This window comes from Pan troglodytes, chromosome 12 (assembly GCF_028858775.2).
Source record: "Pan troglodytes isolate AG18354 chromosome 12, NHGRI_mPanTro3-v2.0_pri, whole genome shotgun sequence".
In the NCBI taxonomy this organism is placed as follows: domain Eukaryota; kingdom Metazoa; phylum Chordata; class Mammalia; order Primates; family Hominidae; genus Pan; species Pan troglodytes.
This window is the reverse complement of record NC_072410.2, coordinates 114,587,867-114,608,618: the sequence shown is the minus strand read 5'-3', so window position 1 is coordinate 114,608,618 and position 20,752 is coordinate 114,587,867. Positions and strand designations below refer to the sequence as shown.

The 20,752-nt window shown below is 43.7% G+C and overlaps 1 long non-coding RNA gene across 1 annotated transcript in view; it reads right to left on the bottom strand.

Annotated features, from left to right (window-relative positions):
• The window catches only part of LOC129143091 (uncharacterized), a 71,221-nt gene extending 52,574 nt beyond the window's left edge, over window positions 1-18,647 (bottom strand). Inside the window, exon 1 of the long non-coding RNA XR_008546171.2 lies at window positions 18,092-18,647. This is a non-coding gene — a long non-coding RNA (uncharacterized LOC129143091). The remainder of the gene's footprint in view (window positions 1-18,091) is intronic.
• Window positions 18,648-20,752: the final 2,105 nt, after the last annotated feature.

Genomic DNA, 20,752 nt, shown 5'->3' with positions numbered 1-20,752 from the left:
GTAAATAAAAATAATAGCACCCATCAGAGCAGATTTCTGAAAGGGAGACTTCCTCATAGCAAAACACACAGCAGAAAAATGTGTTTGGCTGGCCTCCAGTGCCCCAGAGTGGAAGTGCCAACTAGAAGCATCAGTCTAAGCCCCTTGGTGCAGTTAATATCCCAGCAAAGCCCACAGCCATTCCAAACTGAACATGAGAGACCACAGCATCAAGAAACCCAAGTAGAATTCCATTTCTTGTAACTTGGGGCAGTAAATGGAGCGAAGTTATAAATACTTTAATTTACAAAGAACTATCAAATGGGGCCTCGGCACACTGGTGCCAACTTGGGTTGCAGAACTGAATCTTGTTTCATCTTAAAAAGAGTGTTTTGCCATTTGAATAAATTCTGAAATGGTTCCAATGAGACTGATGTAAGTCATTATAACTGGTCCCCACGGGATGGCGTTCTCATCGTCTTCTCCATCATCTCATTCCCTGCAATAGTGTTTTTGGAAAATGTCTTCATCCCATTGTCTTTCTAGAAAAGGAACTCCGATAATGAACAGTGCTTGATATGAAAAGCTTTACCATCAAAGCCATGGAGAAAATCATGGACTGTCTAAACAAGAAACAAATGCTCTTCACATGCCAATGTGGAAAGGCCCAGTCCTAGAGCACATTGATGATTAATTCCATCAGAAAGAAATGAAGCTTGCCGTAAAGTCATATGCTGGGATGTAGGTGGTGTCCTAGAACGGGGAGTCCTAGGCAAATGAAGCAGCTGAGCGTCATGCGTTCGCAGCTAAGATAACCACATGCCAGCTTCAGAAAGGTGCTAAGATTCTGTCTCCAAAACACACACCCGCTCTCGGCTTTCTACGTGTTCAGCCAGCAGCACCTTCCCTTCCCTGGAGCCTTCCAGAGCTGCCTCTTACTGGGTTGTAGGAGTGAAGTGATCATATGCAGAGAGTACCCGAAATACTCACTGTGTTTCTCTGGCTGCTGAAAAATTCTAGGGAAAAATGCTCCGTCTGAAACATGTGTTGTTTGTGATTCCACTCTGCACCCTTCCACATTCAACTTCCTATGGGCACTAGGTAAAAACGGAGGTGGCAAATGCTAGTGAGCAGGAAGAAAACAAAAAAAGGAAGGAACGCTGCTCAGTGAGTCGGAAAGACAATAACCCACTTGGAAATCAACAATTCTCCTCCTGTCCCTGCTCGTATTCTAAATTAAAAAAAAAAAAAAATTCAGATTTTGATCTCAAGTTTGCAACATTATTTGTTCAGGTAAAATGTTGTTTAATCAAACTCGTTAAGAGCTAAGTGCTAGAATAAGGGTAAAATTGGTTCCATGGCGTGGGAAGCTGCACTTGGTTTAAAATGTGCTAATCTGTAAGAAACTGGAATTTAGTATCTTTTATTATAGATTCCTAATCCCCCTCTAATGCAGCTCACTGGCTCTGCCTACCACTCTCTGCATGGAAGGAACACTCGGCAGCATGTAGACCTGCACCTGCTCTTAGAGAAACTCTTTTAGCAACCCAAGTTCACAAACTGCATCCATATTTGAGTAGCCACGATCTGAAAATTAGGAGGCAGAGGGGTAGATGGTTATTTTGATTAAAATTAAGCTGGGTCACGTCCGTGACTTGAGATTTGGAGAAAGATAAGGAATCGGGGCTTCCACTCTACCTGCCGGGCAGGTGGCAGGGTCAAAGAAGAAGGTGGTGGGATGGAATGAGAAAGGGTGACGCCTCAACTTGCTCTTCAGCAAGGACCTATCAATATGAAAATTAATGTAATGTAATGGGCTGTTTCTTTTAATGCAGGGGAGAGAGAACCACGAGAGATTATTTTGCAGAATGATAAGGCTTCCCTATCTAGTTCATAACCCTGGAGAGATCCAGAAAAGTATGGATTTTGATTTGAACAATAATGAACTGGTAAATGATACAGCTTTCAGCCATATAATGACTGGATTAATTTGCTGGCTCTGGTGTTAAACCCAAACAGAGGCCCCGAAGAGATAGGACTGTTATCTAAGCAACAATTAATATGCTGAAAATGCTATTTAGAAATAGCCTCATAGTTCACTCTGCTATCATGGCCTAACTTTTATTGCTTGGCCATCTTTATAAATTGTCATAAAAATTTAATAAATGTGGTATAATCTAAAGAAGAATAGGGTAGTCATTTACAAGTAAGTGCCCGTTTCAATTGTAGTTTTAGATCTCAAACTTGAAAATCACATTTAAAAGGAGAAACTGTTCCTGTGTTCCAACCTACATTATTGCTCCAGTTTAGGAGAAATGCCTTTGCTGTGATAAAAAGATTGAATGTTTACCTCTGCTTGGCATTGTTTCAGCAGGGTAGACCTTTATCTGTTAATTTGCCAGTGAGATGTTTTTGTTTTTTTTTTTTCCAGTGGTGCTTTTTCATTCCCACAGTGAGAAAAACTTCTTTCAAGTTTAAGTTGAGTGTTGAAAGGCAGCAAAGGACACAATCGAACTTGGTGCATACTAAGAATGGATCACTCCATTTGCCAAGCTTAATACAGCCCGTGTAGGCAGCGCATTTAGAGTTGTTTGGATTTTATGTAACTACTAGGAAAAAGACAACATGACCAGCACAAGGGGCTGCCTTATCAGCAGCTGAACTGCAGCCATATAGGGTGATTATTCTATACTGGATTGGGGGCATTTCCAGCACATTCTAAACGTATTGTGCTCAGGACTCATCTCTCCAAAGGCATTTCAGAGCACAGGATGCAGGATGCAACTGAGGGAGTGTTTGAAGACTGTGCATTATTGGCCGGGCACGGTGGCTCACACCTGTAATCCCAGCACTTTGGGAGGCTGAGGCGGGCGGATCACTTGAGGTCAGGAGTTTGAGACCAGCCTGGCCAACATGGTGAAACCCCATCTCTAAGAAAAATACAAAAATTAGCCAGGTGTGGTGGTGCATGCCTGTAATCGCAGCTACTCGGGATGCTGAAGCAAGAGAATCACTTGACCCAGGAGGCAGAGGTTGCAGTGAGCCAAGATTGCACCTCTGCACTTCAGCCTGGGTGACAGAGTGAGACTCCATCTCAAAAAAAACAAAACAAAACAAAACAAAAAAATTATGCATTATCTGCGCTACCACTTAGCTCTGGGTGGCCCACTCTGCTGCTTATGTCTGGGGTACAGGTGCTCTCCTGATCCTGAATCTGGTAACTCAGCCTGCCTGTGCACCGAGAAAAGACCCCAGTGCCGAGCGTGGCTCCAACATGCCAGGTAAAAGGAAGGCAAAGACCAAATCGTGCCCACAGGTTGGCAGGCAGTGCTGGCAGGGAAGCCAGCAGCTTCTTATCTCTCCAGTACTTCCACCACGTCTCATCCCTGAACCTTATGATGCATCCGGTAGACTAAGGAGGAAAAGAGGAGCATAGCTCTCTTTGAATAGGTTTCTCCTCTAACCAGGGGGCACACTCTCCCACCCCAAACCTACCCTCAATTCCTGAGCCCATTCAACAGAGTGGTCATGGCAAACAGCCTGGACAAGATTGCCTGGGAAACAGATCCAGCTGCCATCTGCTAATTGTGTGACCTTAGGCTAGATGTTTTTCATTTCTTAATTCTCCATTTTCAAATCTGAAAATAGGGATAGTAGAAATATCGGCTGCATACGGTCATTGTGAAGTGTAAATGATTTTCCTCTGTAAATGCTCCAAGGGCCGCTAAGCAGCCAGAACTGATGCTGTTTCTGATAATGCGTGTTGGTGGGTCTCTCCTGTCATTTTTCATACATTTGTGGCCTTGGCATAACAGTTTCATTTTCACCAGTATGGGTCCATCTCGTAAGCTCTTGGGAAACCGGGCCACATGGTGGGCAATTTTAACATGAAGAAACAGAAACAGGGTGATAACATCTGCCTCTTGAGCAAATGATAAATTATGTTTCCTTTCTGTACCTCCATTTAAAAAAAAGGATGTTAAAGAAAGATCCCAATAATAACAGTACCACAGAGCTGTTAACAGGATCAAAATGTGATAACAACAAAAATAATTCCATACATTCTAAAGCACTTTGCTAATGCCTCTTACTATAACTATTGGGCATGCAAACATAATTTTAGTTGTTGGAATCCATGATTCCTCACTAGAATTCCAGTTTTCCAGAGTAAAAGTCTCAAGAAACCCAAATAGATTTTCCTCCTCTTCCTCCACCTCTTCCTCCTCCTCTATAATCTGCCCCATCCCTGCAAGGGAATACTCCCACAGAGGCACCCTGTCTTACTATGATTATCTTCAACCCCAACCCTTTAGCTACAGAAAATGACCTGAAGGAATCCCACTCTCAAAGACTTGTCGGAGCCACCTCAAGTTTCCCTTCAAAGGATACCCTCAAAGTCCCTTTAAAGAGTGTTTAAATGGATAAAACAGGAAAGCCTCTTCAAAGGAACGAATCCTTTTGTGACACGCAAAGTTGTTCTTCCTGAAAAGGCTAAAAGCACTTTCCCATCAATGATCTCCTGACCCCACACCAATCCTTGGAAGCAGGTATTATCAGCTTGGTTTTGTTGCCAGTGAAACTGAAGACAAGGGGTTAAATGGCCCGTCAGCACTCCACAAAGGCCTTTTGTCATCTGGGAGAAGCTAATCAGGCAAATTCATCTAGGGGCAAACAAAACCCACTAAAGAAGGGGAGTGTAGACCCTAGAGATTGTTGGGTATCTCTCTCTCCCCAAAGGCAAAAATAATAAATCAAATCTGCTTAAAGAACTACAGTATAAAGGGAATGTGGAGGCCTTGGGTGTTCCCAAGCCAAATGAGTAACAGAGTCTACAAGAAAAAAAAAAATGAGAGTAACACTAGCCAAGTCTGGATTTTCAAACTCCCTGTTTTAGGAGCCCCACCTGTGGCAGAAAATACCCTCTCTTCCTCAATACCCTCTAGCCTCTCTTGACTGTAGTCCATCGAGCACACCACTGACAGAAGTCTTCTGTAGTAAAGAAGCCTTCTTTATCATCCTAGATTGTAGCAATCTGCCCCATGCCCTGTTACCTGTGGACTCACCCAAGGGCTTGAGTAAATGTAAGACCCTCCATCAGTTCATATCCTGCTCCAAGATATTTAATCGATGGAGCCAGCCCAGCAATGCCAAGCTTCTTCCATCACTTCTCTCAAATTCTCTCCATCTTTCAGCACCTGTGCAGACTCTGATCTCCACCAAAAAGGCTTTTCTTGCCTCTTCCCTCCCAAACTCCACAGCCCCGATTCTGAACTTGGTCCTTCAACAGCTGAGTATTTATTAAGTTCTCACTGTTTGCCAGGCATAGTTGATGGGAGGAACATGTAGGGACCCTTTTATTTCTGCCTTTCCTAAAGATTGTGTGGTCCTTTATACCGATCCCATCTCTTTATTTGTGTAGCCTAGGCCTGCCCGTGCACAATAGCACTTCTTTTCTCTGAAAGTCCAGCGTGCTGGATGCCTAGGTGGAGAAGTGGGGGTAAAAGAACCAAGGCAGAAATGGAGTGGGAGAGTCTCAGTTCAACATTGCCCCAGCAGGAGACCTACCCACAGAGACCACGAAGCATCCCTGCCAGGAGTGCCTGGACTTTGCCACCTGCAGCTTTGGAGGCTGGCTGGTGGCTGTGGGGACTACCAAAAGCACGTGCAAACCACCCAAGTTTGACCACTTCATAAGAACTCAGCCATTAGCAGCTGGGCTTAGTATTCCATCACCTCACCACCCCCAACACCCAAACCCAAGCTCTCTCCTTTCTCTGCAGGAAGGATGAGATCTAGGGAACTGATATCCTTCAGGAAGGATCTTCAATACTGGCATTTGGAATCTATACTTACATTTCTGCATTTCCCTATATGTGCTTTAGCACACATTTTCTCAGTTTGCACAACAATGGCCTGCAGGAGATTTTACTCTCCTTAATGGTATTATACAAGCAGAGGTAGTAAGAAACAAAGTGGGCTGGAAGGCTCTCTGAACACAAGAGCCTCCCTGTGGGCCTGAACCCAGGGCTGAAATCCCACCGTGATGATCAACTCTGGAGGAGGTGGGAGGACACACTCCAGAGCATGGAGGTGGTGGGCAGGATACACCCACATAGCAAAGTGAGATACGTTGGAAAGGGAACTTGAAGGGGATGTTGTATAAGAGGGCATTTCAGGGGGGCACGGCTGGAGGAAAGCCCAGATTTTAAACATGTGTTCCTGCTATTATTCAGAGTTTGCACAGCACTTTTAATTACAGGAGAGCCACAAACAAGGAATGCCCATGGGTCGTCATGACTGGTTCCATTTTTAACATGGTGAGAGGTGGGCATGGATGGGTTCATTTTGCGCCAGGAAGGGCGAGCCAAGCTCCCACAGACTTCAGATTTCCAACCTGCTGCATCACATCAGCAGGTTTATGCTGCCTCCAGCCTCCCTGAGGACCAAGGCTCAGGAGTTGGCCGTGGCCTAGGTCACACTGCCCCCTACACAGATGCCCATCCCCAGGCTGGCTGTGCTAAATATCAGCATGGGAGAGCCAAGCAGGGGCTTCTGCTTCCCTAGAAAAAGGCGGGTTGCTACAATAGAACACTCCAACCACTCCCTCCAGATCTAAGAGTTTATAGCCAGACAGGCCTGGGTCTGACCCAGCTCTTCTCTGGGACACAATCACGAAGATGGGAGGATGGATGGATGTTTCAGAAGGTCAGGCTAAGACGTGGTCCAGTAGCCTAGCAGAGGTCCATCAGGTGTCACCAGTTGCACTGTCACTTGTCCTAAGCTGTGGAGCCTACATTTCTGTCAAAATCCTGGAGCAAGGCTTATTTTCCAAGTAGCTGTTAATGTGGCCAATATCGAATCCCTTCTACATCAGAGTCCCAACCAAAGCATTCCTTTCATCAGCTGGAAGTCAGAAATGTTTTTTTATTTCCCCCAGGTCATCCAGTTTGGTAGAGTGATCATTATTTCCTACCAATTTTGAATTTTGCATTTAATTAATTGACTTTGTCAGTTGGCATGCAACCTTTAAAAAATTTACTGAAATGCCAGCCTTGAAAGAAAAAAAAATCATTTGATGAATGTAATCAGAGTGTCAGCAAAAGCACAAATGTTCCCATGGGTCTATTACAATACTGGAGGTTCACAACTGATCACTCGAGAATGTGCAAATTCATGCAGCCTGATATTTACTAGCTAAGCAAGTGTCATCTATTCCATGCCTCATGCATGTCCAGAGAGCCACACCTGTGTCCCGGAAACTACCAAAGCCTGAAACTGGTTAAAGTGAGTGAGTAAATAAAAGCAAAAACCACCGAATTTAAAAAATAAAAACAGTGGTAGGCCAAGAACATGGATTTCATCCCGCAGAAATGCAGAACTAAACAAGAACCTAAGACCACCCTCTCTTTGCTTACTGCACAGTTGCATGGCAGAAAAGAAAAATATAACCAGAATAGGACACTGTCAGCAATTGACCTCAGGTGCCATCTGCATATATTCCTGGCACTGCTAATTTGCAATTAACAAGGGCCTTATGTTTTATCCCCTGTAACTTCCTGTCTTCAAGTCTGAGGGAGGGGGTTTAGCAGAAGGGAACATGCAGGTGGGTGGTGAGCCTTCTCAAAAACAAATAATTCTGCTTTTTGATACTGAATCACTGGTATGTAAGCTGCTCTCTCAAGCTAATAAAAGGTCATTCATAGAAGGGAAATGGAATGGTTCCATTATGTCATTGTGTGAAGCAACTCCTCAAAAGCATGGCAGTACATTGCAGAGTTGAAGAGTGAGCCATGCCCCAGGCTGGTGATCTCTGTCCACACTAGACACAATCCATATTGAAAATCCATGTGGATGTGCAAACTCCTCACCTGTCGGAATAGGCAGAGGAGACTGAAATCTTCGGGAAGCCTGTGGGCCCAGGAGAGTACACAGAGTGGATTCTAGGTTTGGCCCATCCCTGGCTTCTGATCCTGGATCTGCCACTTACCAGCTATGTGAACTTCGGCAAATGACTTAACTTCTCTGTGCCTCAATTTCCTCATGTATCAAATAGTATTGAAAGCTCATTGTGACAATTAACTAAGATCATTGTGAAGTGTCTGACATAAAATATGTACTTGTAAGGGTGGGTAACTACATGTCAGGCACTTTTGCTAGAACTTTATTTGGTTGTCTCAAAGTTTATGTATCATTTAAAAATATTTCATCGATGTTTTCTTAGAAGAACAAAGCCCTTTATGCCCATTTTACTGAAACAGTAGTGAGATTCTCCGTGGCTTCCTCACACTGCTCCAGTGTGGACACAGTCTTGGATGCTGCCGTGGGAACGCTGAGTTTGTCCAACATGGACATGGCCAGCTCTCTAGAACAAATGACTTCACCAGGCAGTCAAGAAGGCATAGATCACTTCTATATTCCAATTACTATTATCAGAACAGCTCATTGCCTAATTTGACCTTGTTCTTAACAAACAAACAATAACAACAAAGAAAACATTGGAGTGAAAGCTCGAGAGAATTATGTGGTGAATCCAGCTGATCTGTGATGTGAAAGTGAAGAACGGATTGAAAGAAATTAATCTTTTTTTGCTTAACATTGGACAATCTATGTAGCAACAGAGACCTGCTGGAGTTGACAGAAGGCTGATGTAAAGCGACATAGTTAATCAGTAGTAAACTGGGAAATCATAGCCTATTCCAATGCAACAACTAGTTATTTAATAAAGGCCAAATAAGTAAGAATAGCAACAATAGGGCAAGATGCTAATCATATATTCTACCTCTGTCTAACAGCCAAGTCAGCAGATAAGCAGGGATGTGGAAGGTTTAAGTTAAAGTCTCCATGACACTCAGGAAAATATAACTCCCTCCAAAGCTGGTAGAGAACTGCAGGTGCTTCTGCATCATCCCAAATCCCTGCCACTTACAGAAAGAGCATTTCGTGGTGGTAGTGGCTGGGACACAATTCCCTTGAACACCCACTCCCGGGCCAAGACATCAGGACACGACTCATCTGGAGTGAACAAGGCAATTTTCTGTGGGGAAAACGTGTCTCCACCCCAGATGTTAGCCAAGTTCTGCCTAATTAAGTAAAATTCTGTGAGCCTGCACACGTACCAGCAATGCCTGCACTTTCCCTTTAACAACTGTGGGAAAAAATAACACTGGACAAGGGGGAGAGATTGTGTGCTGGCACATGCACGAGAATCAAAGGCAATTCGTGAATGTCAATTATTTGTACAAAGGTAATTGGCCAGGAAGTTACCATTAATTATATCTAAGGATTTTATGCTCCACAGAAAGGTCAATGTAATTCAAGATGTACTTATTGATCATCTACCACCACGTACAAGGAGATTCTGAAAAAAAAGTTTGGGGTCAGTATGTGGAAAAATAGGGACTTGTGATGAAAGGAAGTGCACAAAAATGTCAAGGAAAACATATCTTCTCTGATAAGCTTTTAATTTTGTGAGAAAATCTGCAAGGACAACCATTCTATAAGATAGAATACATAGGAGTTAAAGAAAAATTAAGGAAACTTTCTATAAAAGAACAGAGAAAGAACTTACTAATTCTCACTGGGAACGAAGTTGGAGGGGCTTCACAGAGACATTTATAAATGATGCCCCTGCTAGCTGTTTTATAAATTATACCCCCTACTAGCAATTATACCCTTACTAGAGAATGTCACAGGAAGATGAAGGCAGAGGCTAGGCTGACACTTCCACAAGTCAAGGAACACGAGATTGCTGGCAAACAACCGTCAGGCAGGAGACGGGCATGGAAGAGACTCTTCCTCACGGTCTTCCAAAAAAACCACCCCTGCCAACATCTTGATCTCTGACTTCTGGACTCCATAACTCTGAGATGATAACTTTCTGTTGTTTAAGTGACCCAGTTTATGGTACTTGGTTATGGCAGCCCTAAGACAACATGTTTGCCATTTTGGAAGGCAGTCTCCTAGGGTTCAAGATCTAAGCCAAGGTTCTCCAGAAATTTGCAAAGAGATTCATTGAGGTACAGGAAGAAACTTCTAGGACTTCTAGATATCTCATTAGTTTAAGATTTCAGGAAGAAACTTCTAGGACTTCTAGATAGCTCATTAGTTTAAGATTTCAATTTTAGCTTATGTTTTAAAGCACTATACATTAATGCAATGATATATCATTTATAAATAATTATACATATATAAGATACTTTATTAAAAATACTTTATTGATAGTGATGAAGACTCAAATAAATTGTACAACTGTTAAAAGAGATAAAAGTCTGGATAATCATAGAAAGAAAATGATGACTCATATCTGTAATCCCAGCACTTTGGGAGGCCGAGGTGGGCGGATCACCTGAGGTCAGGAGTTTGACACCAGCCTGGCCAACATGGCAAAACCTCATCTCTACTAAAACTTCAGAAATTACTGGGGCATGGTGACAGATGCCTGTAATCCCAGCTACTTGGGAGGCTGAGGCTGGAGTATTCCTTGAACCCAGGAGGCAGAGGTTGCAGTGAGCTGCGATCGTACCACTATACTCCAGCCTGGGCAACAAGAGCAAAACTCCATCTCCAAAAAAAAAAAAAAAAGGAAAGAAAATAAAAGAAAATGAGATACCTGATTCCCTTAAATTTCTCATGGCTGAAGTACAATCTCCAATGACGTAATAATATGGCTTTAAACTACTGTGATGCTCGTAATCAGAGGAAGGCTTACCTTAGTGGTACTTTACAGTTTCCTGGGTGCTTTCGTGTGGCTAAAGGAAGAGGAGGACAATCCATCATCCAAGGACGTTCTATTCTAGTCTTAGGGTAAGGAGCCCGGTGCTGTGGGTGTACACTGCCCTGTGTTTCAAGAACCATATTTTGCCATTTCTCCCCATAGGCCTTTCAAACAGCCAGCACAGAGGAGAGAGTGACGCTTTCTTTCTTCTGCCCAGTCTTACGTCCACTTAGAATGACCGCTTTCCATCCCCTACCTGTCCGGATGCAGACCCTAATTATACTTCCAGGCAGACATCAAGTGCCCTGAGCAGACCTTTCCCTCAGTACCTGAGGGCTCTGTGAACCTCTTTGAACCTATGGGTTAGGATCAAAACAATGAATCTTTCATGAAGACCTGACTGAACTCTTATTGAATGTATGGTAGGTATCCAGACAACTTCAACTAGAAAACAGCTGTGTTCCTTGAGGCCACAGACAATGGAACATACCATGCTTCTCTGGGGTGAAGCTAAGATGAACCTCATTGATCACATGAACGGCATTGGAAATTTGAGAGCATTTCTCTTTAGTTGTGGAACACTCTGGACTTTGGTGTCAGATTGACCTAGATTTGAATTCTGGGTCTGACACAAATTTCATGGCCTGGATCCAGTTACTGCACCTTTCTAAGCCCCAGCTCCCTCACTTGTATGATATAGACAACACTTCCCTTCTCAGGTCCAGGGGGCATTCAGTGAGCTAATGCACAAAAGATCTGGTCCACAGTGACTGCTTAAAAAACGTCGAACAAGCGCCTCTGAACCTGTCTCTCATTCTGTTCATTATGCTCATTCCATCTCTCTGGTCTGCTAGCCAATGACCTTCTTCTAAACACAGCAATATTTAGAACACTGCTAGGTATTCTATGGAAGAATAGGTTCTTTTTAAAGGAAGCATAGTTTGAATGAGACTGCCTTCCTATGGCCCCTTTCTCGGTAGAGTTATTCAATTTAATGATGACTCTGATGACAGACGTAAAAGGTATGTGTCACCCACGTGATTCTAGCATCTTCCTTCATTGTGTCTCAAAAGAGTTGAGGGAGAGCTGGCTCAATCCCCATTTGATATAAATTTGTATTTGATATTTGAAGATGATGGGTTCATTTCTAGCTTCTTCTAAGTGGAACAGCTAATAAGTTAATAATGTCAGGAGGACCAATTAAACAAGATTTATCAATGGCAAGTGTTGGGAGGCTGGCATGGGTAGAGTGGAAGGCAGAGGACAGGAAGTGGGAACTCTGCCTCAGCCAAGAGGAAGTCAAGACTCTATGAAGGAGATCATGGATATCCAAGTCATTACTTCCCTCTGGAGCCATCAGTGGGGTTTGTGGCTCTCTAAGGAAACTTTTCGTGAGCTTTTGCTGGTTAACTCATGACTCTCTGGACATAGATCTTAGCCCTGTGGCTCAGGCCCCATTTAGCTGGGTATCTCAGGGAAGGCAGCATTCTCCTGGGCCTCTGGGTTACATCTAAAAATATTGGATCTGTGATCAAGTCCCTTGACTCTTTGGTACTGACTATAAGGAGATGGGAAGACATTGAGAGGATGGAGTTTAGTCTGGAACAGCGAGAGACTACATTAAGAAGTGAATAGCAGGACAGGTTGACAGAACGCAAGCAGTGAAGAAAACAGAAAACTCAAAACTGTTGACCAGACCTCACCCATCCAAGGACATCATTCCAGCAACAACCCCTCCCCACAATATGATTCCTTTTCCATCTGCACTAGGACACTCACATCGGCGTGAATACGATATTGCTCCTCTCATCCTGAGAAAGTCTTTTCCCAACACCACTTGCCCCTCCAGCTCTCATCCCTTTCTCTGTTTCCCTTTCAGGAAATCTTCCTGAGAGTGTGTTCTAAACAAAGGGCATCAATCCTCAGCTCCCATCCTCCCCTATGTCTTCAGACCTGCACCCTCTTCACACACTGCAGTTGCCCCTGGCAAGGTGGCTGATAGCCACCATGGAATGCAGTCACAAAAGTAGCAGTTGACATTGTTGACCTCTCCTTACTCCTGGAAACGCTTTGCTCACCTGCCTTCTAGGGCACCACATGCCTTTGCTTTTCTCACTGGATACCCCTTTTCAGTCTCTTTTGCCGATTTTAAATTTATCCCCCAACATCTTAACATGGTACTTCCCCAGGGCTCAGTCCTTGGAATTCATCTCCCTTCAGTATACATTTGTCTCACCTGGTCTCACGTGCCAAGGATTCTAAAATTGTGTATCTCCACTATGAACCTCTCCAGGAAGCTCTAAATGTGTATAGCCACCTATCTGCTTGATAGCTCTACTTGGATATCTGATAGAAATCTGAAATATAATCTATCCAAAATTAAGGCTTGATCTTCCACCCCTCACTGTGCCCCACTTGAAGTCTTTTGAGTTAATGGAAATTTATCTTCCAGTTGCTCAGGCCGAAGAGTTTAGATTTAGATTCTCTCTTGACTCCTCTTTTTTCTTCTCGTACTCCAATCTTACCTGCCAGTAAATCGCATTGACATTACCTTTAAAACACACTCAGAGTGAAATGCAGGCCTATTTAAAGGAATGTAACATAATTCAGAGTTTCTATGTTACATTATAAACACCAGCATTACCTCAAAGATATTGCAGGTTCAGTTCTAGACCACTGCAATAAAGTTAAGGGCACAATAACGAGAGTCACACTAATTTTTTACTTTCCCAGTGCATATCAAAGTTATGTAGTCTATTAAGTTTGCTATAATATTATGCCTAAAAATGTACACACCTTAATTTAAGAATACTTTATTTATTGCTAAAAAATGCTAACAATCATCTGAGCCTTCAGTGAGTTGTAATCTTTTTGCTGGTGGATGGTCTTGCCTCAATGCTGATGGCTGCTGACTGATCAGGGTGGTGGTTGGTGAAGGCTGGGGTGGCTGTGGCAATTTCTTAAAATAGACAATGAAGTTTGTCACATCAATTGACTCTCTATCATGAAAGATTTTTCTGTATCAAGTGATGCTGTTTGATAGGATTTTGCCCAGAGTAGAACTTCTTTCAAAATTCCAGTCACTTCTCTCAAACTCTGCCACTGCTTTATCAACCCAGTTTATGGAATATTCTGAATCCTTTGTTGTCATTTCAACAATGTTCACAGCACCTTCACAAGGATTAGTTTCCATCTCAAGAAACAACTTTCTCTGCTTATCCATGAGAAGCAACTCCTTATCCACCCAAGTTTCATCATGAGATTGCAGGAATTCAGTCCCATCTTCAGACTCCACTTCTACCTCTTCTGTTATCTTTACCACATCTGCAGTTACTTCCTCCACAGAAGTTTTGAACCCCTCAAAGTCATTCATGGAGATTGGATTCAACTTTTTCCAAATTTCTGTTAACGTGGATATCTTAACCTCCTCCCATGAATCACCAATGTTCTAAATGGCATCTAGAATGAGGAATCCTTTCAAGAAGGTTTTCAATTGACTTTGCCCAGATCCATCAGAGAGGAATCACTATGTACAGTAGCTATAGCCTTACAAAATGTACTCCTTAAATAATATGCCTCCAAAGTCAGAATTACTCCTTAATCCATGGGCTGTAGAATGGATGTTGCATTAGCAGGCATGAAAACAATATTAATCTCCGTGTACACCTCCATCAGAGCTCTTGGGTGACTAGGTGCATTGTCAATCGACAGTAACATTTTCAAAGGAATCTTTTTTTGTGCTAGGTCTCAACAGTGGGCTTAAAACGTTCAGTAAACCATGCTGTAAACAGAGGTGCTTCATTGTTCCTTTTATAGAGCAGAGGCACAGTCGATCTATCATAATGTTTAAGGACCCTAGGATTTTTGTAATAACAAATGAGCATCATCTTCAACTTGAAAGTCACCAGCTGCATTAGCCTCTAATAAGTCAGCCTGTCCTTTAAAGCTTTAAAGCCAGGCATTGGCTTTTCCTCTACAGCTATGAAAGTCCTGGATAGTTCCTTATTCCAAGAGAAGGCTGTTTCATCTACATTGAAAATCTGTTGTTTAGTGGAGCCCCCTTCATCAGTGATCTTAGCTGGATCTTCTGGATGATTTGCTGCAGCTTCTTCATCAGCACTTGCTGCTTCACCTTGCACTTCATGTTCTGGAGACGGCTTCTTTCATTAAACCTCATTAACCAATCTCCGCTAGCTTCAAGCTTTTCTTCTGCAGCTTCCTCACCTCTCTCAGGCTTCATAGAATTGGAGAGAATTAAGACGTTGCTCTGGATTTGGCTTTGGCTTAAGGGAATGTTGTGGCTGCTCTGGTCTTCTTTCCAGACCACTAAAACTTTTTCAATTTCAGCACTCAACCTCTTTTGCTTTCTTATCATTTCAGTGTTCACTGGAGTAGCACTTTTAATTTTCTTCAAAAACTTTTCCTTTGCATTTGGAACATGGCTAACTGGTGCAAGAAGCTTAGCTTTCAGCCTGCCTCTTCTTTCAACATGCCTTCCTCACTGAGCTTAATCATTTCTAGCTTTTGATGTAAAGTGAGAGACATACAACACTTCCTTTCACTTGAACACTTAGAGGCCCTTGTAGGGTTATTAATTGGCCTAATTTCAATACCGTTGTGTCTTGGGGAATCGAGAGGCCCTAGGAGAGGGAGAGAGATGAGGTGGCTGGTCAGCAGAGCAGTCAGAACACACATGACATTGATGGATGAAGTCGGTCATCTTATATGGGCCTGGTTTGTGGTGCCCTAAAACAATGTCAATAGCAACATCAAAGGTCACCGATCACAGATCACCATAACATATATAATGATAAATAAAGTTTAAAATATTGCGAGGATTATCAAAATGTAACACAGAGACAAATGTGAGCACGCACTGTTGGAAAAAATGGGCCAATAGACATGCTTGACCCAGGGTTGCCACAAACTTTCAATTATTTGTAAAACATGTAATAGCTGGAAAGTTAAATAAGGAAAGCACAATAAAACAAGGAATTCCTGTACATCAGGTTTTTCCAAACGTTGTGCCTGTCACATCTCTCTCCTCCCCTCCTGGGATCCCAAAGTTATAAATGCTAATCCTGTGACTGGGTCCAACAACTCCCTTATAATCTCTTCTGCTATTGTCCCATTCTTATTTTTTTTTCTGTGTGCTTCAATCTGGAAATGCAATGACTTGCTTTGAGGAATTCAAGCTCACTTTTCCTGTCTCTGCTGTGTCCATTTTACTATTAAAGCCATCCAATGAATGCTAGATCTTTCCTTTGCAATATGTTAGACATTGTTCTTAATGTCAGATATTGCCTTTGGCAGTTGTAAAATTCCCATTTGATTCTTTTTTATATAATTCCAATTCTCTGTTGAAATACTCCCTCTCCTCTTCCATGTTGTCTGTCTTTTCATCTCTTTCCTTTAACAAATGGATCACAGTTATTTTGAAGTCTGTCTTCTAACTGCATCCATTTGCTTTCATGGACTGTTTTTTAAACTTTGACTTTTGGTCACTTTTTCCTACTTCTTCTTACATCTAGTAATTTATTATTGTGTAATGTACATTGTGGATGATACAATGCAGAGGCTCTGAATTATGCCTTCTTTGTAATGAGGTAGGGTGTTTTCCTGGCAGGCAGATAAATACCAGTGGGTCATTTTGATCCTGTCAATTCTTGGATTTCAGCTTTCTTAGGGAAGTCTGCTTTGGTTTTGTCCTTAGTCCCTGGGTGACATGGTTTGGCTGTGTCCCCACTCAAATCTCATCTTGAATTGTAGCTCCCATAATTCCCAGATGCAGTGGGAGGGACCCAGTGGGAGGTAATTGAGTCATGAGGAGTGGGTTTTTCCCATGCTGTTCTCTTGATAGTGAATAAGTCTCATGAGATCTGATGGTTTTATTAATGGGAGTTCCCCTGCACACACTCTCTTGACTGCCACCATGTAAGACGTGACTTTGCTCCTCATTCAACTTCCGCCATGATTGTGAGGCCTCTCCAGCCCCTTTCTTTTATAAATTACCCCATCTTGGGTATGTCTTTATTAGCAGCGTGAGAGTAGACTAATACACCCGGTTTACTTTTTATTCCTGGGCATGGCTTTCTGGGGTTTCATATAAATGTCTGGGGGTGTGTGCCAAAGCTCTTACCTGTAAATGGAAGATAATATCATCTACCATGCATGATTATGATAAAGTTTAATGGACAATAGGATTTGTTCTAAGCACAATACACTGAGGTCTATACATCTAGTCCTCTATCTTCCACTCCCCATTCCTGGGCAAACATCACCTCTCCCTCCCTGCCAGCTTTCCCATCTGTGACGCTGGAGTCCGTTAGGATCATCAAAGAAACTGAGCAAGGCACCTGAGCCCTGTGTTCAGGAGGACCTGAGGACAAGGCCCAGGAAGTTCCTCAGTTTCTCTGAGTCTCAGGTTCTTCATCCAGAAAGTGGCAATAATAATGTCTATTCTGGAATATTGTTACGAAGATGTATTTAAAGCAACTAACATAGTTTCTGGGAAGCAATCAGGTTGCAAATAAGGATATCCATGTTAATGTTCTGACCACCCTACCAAAACAAGATATAGAATCAGGAAACACGGGCATTGCTGTTAGTAACATAAGAACTTCTGTTATTTCTCCTCAGTCCTAAAGACGGTTTTGAATTCAGATCCTATGTCTATGCCTCAGCATTTTCCTGTAGTGAGTGTAAGAAGTATTCATCCCAATTGGCTTTATTCCTAATATTTAGAAACAACTGTGCATAGATAAAGCGGTCTCCTAAGCCTCAGTTTAAGAACCAGAATCATTCTCTGCTTTCAGTTACAAGGAAGCTAAGCTATACTTATAAAAAGAAGAGACTGAAGGATCTGAAAGTGGCCACATTGCCTCACTGCCCACCCTGCCTCCCCAGCACACACCCAGACTGTCTCCCATCTCCATCACTAACTTTTGAGAACCGGAACTGAGTGTGTAAGGGACAGAGGGTGGTATCCATCATTTTTATATCAAGATGCCAATATAATCACTTTCTGCAAAATAATTGCAAGCCTAAGTATATTAAAGGTCTCCTTTCAAAGGCTGCATTCACAATATTCCCTGAATTTAACCTAATGGGAACTAAATTGTGTTGTTATTCAAAGAGATTCAAGGACAGATTATTATTTCAGAATATAAGCAACCTTTGGATTAGTTTTGAAAGATACACAAGAAAAATCTTAGGTATGGCAATCCAGCATTAGTGCATTAGTGAGCATCTACTATGAGCTAGATGCTAGGGAATAAAAAATGTAAATGAGAAGTGATTGCAAGATTCCTGCAAGGTGCCGGGCGAAGTAACAATCCCACTGGGCAGTTCTCTCTCCATTTCCCATCCCCATGGGAAGCAGACACAGATACCACTCACCATTCCTTCTTCGTGGCGTTCTTTCCTGGTGTGAATCCCAGGCCATGGGAGCACAGAGGAGGAAGTGACCACCGGGGACAAATAGTGGGCGGAGCAGGATGGACTTCAAAGAAGGACATTTTAAAGCTGAGGGATATAATCTGAAAGTGACACTTTTGAAGACTAAGCCAACTGGAGCTTCAGCTTGCTCTCACTTTCATGTCACCCTCAGGACAGGGCTGCCTCTGCCCATCCCTGGTTGCTACCAACAGCACTTTCAGATTTACAAGGGCTGTGTGAGGCTGGCGCTGGCTGGGGAGGAGGAACCCTCAGCTCATCTCAGGGCTCAGACAGGCAACATTCTCAATCACACACAGCAGCCTGCCATCCAGTCCAGAACCGTTCAGGACCAACTTGAAAAAGTGCCTGATTGCGGAAAGCAAGCCCCCAGCACATGCTCCCGGTCCAGGCTGGCACCCTGAGGCCCGGCTCCTGCTGGCCGCAGCCTCACCCTCCCACCTCCTCCCGCACCCCAGCTGCCCTCTGCTGCACCACGAGGGTCTGTGGGAGAGAAAACAATCGTTCAGGGAAGATTGAAAACACCCCTCTTGCTTCTTGCCAGAGAATTTGCATTTTTGGAACAGGTTCTTATTTCTTTTTAAGGCTCAGAATGAGAAGCTTTTAGAAAAGCTAAAAATATCTGTTAACGAAGAAGCAAAAGAAAAAAAAAAAAAACTATCCAGCTTTCTCTTCTTTCTGTGCAAAAGGCTCGGCAGCACCCGGAGGTGCAGAGTCAGCTTTTAGATTCTCTCGTGGGCTGAAAGTACTAGGGAGGAAAAGGTGTCATCGAGGCCTGGATCTTTTAGAAACAAAGATACACGGAGATAAAGATAAAAGAAACCCGAGAGCATGCTACAAAATCATAGGAGTTGAAAACCGAAAACGGTCTGTTAGAGTTAACTTAATATAAATTCCTCGTTTTACAACTAAAGAAACTAACATGCAAACAGGTAAGATGGCTTGCCCAGAGGGGAGGCACAGCAGCTGGGACTAGGAGCCCGACTTCCCCACCCCGGCCAGTGCCCCTTCCTTGCCTGGGAAGACCTCCCTCCCACCATCACAGCACTTGGACCTACAACTGTGAAAATGACTTTGGAGGATCTGGTCCAACCACTGCTAATAAGGTCACCAGCCTCAGGGGCAAGCTGCCTTCCATCCAAGCCTGGGTTTCCCAGCAGCCAGGATGAGTTGCCCCAACTCTGCCTCCTGGGGCCGGGCTTCCAGAACTCAGGGAAACACGAAGGCTTCTGATGGAGTTTCCACCTAGGACCTGGCGCATCAGTAAGAAGGTCATGAACTCGTTCAGGATCAGAAGCATTTAATTATTGGTGGACATTAGAGCTAGAAGGACCCTGCCCTCCATTTAAGCGACAGAAACAGAGGCCAAGAAGGGATATGGCTTGTCCAGGGGCACCAGCAGTTCAGTGGGATTCTGCTTTGACAGGGCTGGTCCTGCAGTCCCCCGCTGCCTCTGCCGAGCTTCTCCTTCGTTTGGATTTTTTGTCCTTCGTGTATTCTCCCAATCGATACCCTCTACCAAGTGCCTACTATGTACCAGGCGTGGTTCTAGTGCTAAGGATACAACATAGAGCAAGACAAGATTCCGACCCTGGGGATTTTATGTTCCACAAACCCCACGTGACCCGCATCAGCCCATGAGACATGGGACTCCTGCACGGATGTAAGGAGGTTTCCCCACCCTGGCTTCCCCTAGAAAATGCTTTCCTTCAAGTATGTGCATCCTGTCCCATGGCTCCTGATCACCTACAAGATGAAGCCCAAGTTCAAAGCCTCCATGACTGGTTCTGCCCACCTTTCCCACATTTCTTCCCCCACCCCCACCTGCCAAATTGTGCTGCAGTCACACAGATCCATAAGATCCACCTGGAACTCCTGCATGGGGCATTGCTCAGCCTGCCACCCACCTGGGGCGCTTTTCTTCCTACTCTTCCTCTCCTACTCTGCGGACCCTCTTCCCAAAGCAAGGCATGGGCCATTTGCTGCATTCTAATTGCATGTCTGATAGTCTGTGAAGTGTTTTACAGATGCTACATCACCTAACCCCCACAGCGTCGCCGAAGAGACCACTGGCTCAGCCTTGCATGCCTGAGAATCACCTGGAGGCGCTGTAAAATATAACGCCCCCAGGTTCCACCCAAGATCCTCATGTATTTGGACTCTGGTGCTTAGGCATTAGAAGCTGTAAATGGTCCCCTTGGGATTTCAATGTGCAGCCAAGACTGAGGACAACTATAGTCTCTCCATTTTGCAAATAAAGAAGAGAGGTGCAAAAAAATTACCAAACATGCCAACATAAATTCATTGATTCCCATTTCTGTTAAAAAAGATTAAAAAGGCTAGGCACTGTGGCTTACACCTGTAATCCCAGCACTTTGGGAGGCCGAGGCAGGTGGATCACCTGAGCTCAGGAGTTCAGGACCAGCCTGGCCAACATGGTGAAACCCCATCTCTACTAAAAAATACAAAAACTAGCCAAGTGTAGTGGCAGGCGCCTGTAATCCCAGCTACTTGGGAGAATTGCTTGAACCTGGGAGGCGGAGGTTGCAGTGAGCTGAGATCGCACCATTGCACTCCAGCCTGGGTGACAAGAACGAAACTCTG